This window comes from Berghia stephanieae, chromosome 11 (assembly GCF_034508935.2).
Source record: "Berghia stephanieae isolate SIO BIC M18660-M18661 chromosome 11, UCSD_Bste_1.3, whole genome shotgun sequence".
In the NCBI taxonomy this organism is placed as follows: domain Eukaryota; kingdom Metazoa; phylum Mollusca; class Gastropoda; order Nudibranchia; family Aeolidiidae; genus Berghia; species Berghia stephanieae.
Window position 1 is genome coordinate 13384438 of NC_088370.1, and position 2500 is coordinate 13386937.

Sequence of the window (2500 nt, forward strand, 5' to 3'; positions counted from 1 at the left end):
TTGATGCTACGTGTTTAGGTAAAACACTCGCAACATCTGCCAGTTGGATAAAACGTAACAAAAAACAAACCTTCTTTCTTTCTTTCTTTCTTATTTTATTTATTAATTTATTTATTCATTCATTCATTCATTCATTCATTCATTCATTCATTCATTCATTCATTCGTTTATTTATCTATTTCTTTATTTCTTTTCTGATCTACTTATCTATTCATTCATTCATCATTCATTCATTCATCTATTTATGTATTTATCTCTCTGTTTATTTATTTATTTATTTTTAAAAAGTGTGAAAGTTTAGTGTTTTCCTTTCATCCTGTTATGTATAAAATTGAGACTGTGCCAAAAGCCGTCAATCTTATTTCAACGTTCGACGTAAATAAAATGAAAAAGTTGCTGCTAGTCGAAGGAATAAAAATAACGATAAGTAAATTAGATGTAAGCATCAATTTACTGAACGAAGACATAAAATGTGGACGTTACGGATTTTCCTTTTATTAACAAAACATTCATCGTGTTTTGTTGATAAAGGGGAAACAGGAGGCAAAAATATTGAAGTTATTTTGAATTGTTATGGAAGGATTTTGTTTCTATCATATTCTATATGTTCAGTAATGAAAAAAAAAAATCCTAAAAACTCAGGGGGCATCAGTCACATGATTTGTTGTTTTCCAACGATTGGATATTTCCCAACAAACGTAAACACGCTGCTTTGTTTATGATAGTTGTAAACATACCCATGTGTCAAGCTGAACAATATGACCAACTGTAATGTCAAAAATTTCTAAAGTTGTGAACACTTTTCACTATGTGGGCCACTTTGAGCACATTTTGCAATGTGACCATTGACCTCGAGCACATGGGAAGGTAATATAGATCATAGCCAATCTGTACTAACATTTTAAGGAGTCAGAAAAAGTGTGGATTTAGTATCAAATTTGTTCATACTGGGGATCCAATCCCCATAGTTCAGTTGGTAGAGCACTCGCTTCACACGCAAAAGGGACCGAGGTTTTTTTTGTTGTTCTGAACCCTCTGTCCACCCACCTCACTTATTTATTCAATTAAACAATTCACTTTGTTTTTATTTATTTAAAATTCATTCATTTTTTACTAATTTATTTATTTATTTATTTATTTATTTATTTATTTATTTATTCATTTATTTATTTATTTATTTATCTAAGATGACTCTCATCAATAAGAATAAATTAAAGAGAAAAAATGTATTTTAAAAAATTGGCCAGAAAACTTCCACTTCAACTACCGATCAATTAAAATGCCCTCCCTCCTCCCCGCCCCCCACCTACGGCTGCTTAATAATTCCTAAATCCGAGACTTCAGCAGGTTGATGAATTGGCCTCAAACTTCGAATGTCTTTGGCAAAATAAACTTCTGACATATTGACTGATGATATTTACCGATCGATTTGGTCTATGAAGAATGCAGTTTTCAAGCAAACTTTCTGGGTGGGGTTCCTGGCCTCCCATAGCGGGCAGGGAGGTACATACTATGTCTTCTATCCCCTTATATCTGTATCCCAACATGATTTCTGTCTTTGTCTTGGAATGAGATTACTTGTTTTTTTTTCCTGGCCCTAGCTGGGAGGGAAACAGTCAAATGCAGTTATTGTTTTGGGAGATGAAATTTATTTCCTTGTAAATCATCTCTCTTTCTGTTATGTATTATTATATTTGTTATTTTGAATGTATAATGTAAGCAATTGAGTGTATTCCTCTTTGTGCTTGTGTCCGGTTGAGATTTATAGGTGATCTCAAACTAATTGGTGGTATGCTCTTGGAATCTATATCTGACCCCTATTTGTTCCCAGTTCCCCTTTGTCTTACTTTTTCCTGGGTGCTCTAATTGTAATTCTAGAACTTTTTACTACCCCATTTTCATTCTTTTTACTGGCGCTGATATGACCTTAATGTGTTGCAAGCGTCGTAAAATCCTTTAAATCAAACAAACGAACCGTAGCCTTCGTTAAGTTATAGCCTTACACCGTGACCTTCGTAAAGTTATGGCCTGACACTGACCAAATAATGATGTCAAAATGCCAGTCTTTTGCCACAAAAGAAAACAAATCGTGAGTTGTATTCAATAGTTCAACCAATGAAATATCTTGTTTCCTTGAGCTCTAAATAACGACAACTCACTAGACGTTATACACACTTAAAAAATGACGTCAAACTGCCAGTCCTCGAGGGTTCTTGTGTCAGGCTATGTTATGTTAACGATGGCTACGGTTCGAGCCTCCATCGCCGCAGCGAAATTTTTATTCTCTATTGTCTTCTGTCAACTTTCCTACTCACTTCATTTCTTGTTGTTGAGTTGAGTCTGTACGATAAATTGTTCCTTTCCTTCCTTATTATGATGGCCGTGCTCTTAACGTGCAAGATGTTGATGCTATAGCGTTTAGGTAAAACACTCACAACACCCGCCAGTCGGATGAAACGTACCGCCAATCGGGGGGCTACTTAGGTTAAACTTAGGCCAC

The 2500-nt window shown here is 34.8% G+C and overlaps 1 protein-coding gene across 1 annotated transcript in view; it reads right to left on the reverse strand.

Moving 5' to 3' along the window:
- LOC144957025 (uncharacterized) overlaps positions 1-2500 on the reverse strand; it is a 204155-nt gene that overhangs the window by 12652 nt on the left and 189003 nt on the right. The gene's annotated exons all lie outside the window — the stretch shown is intronic.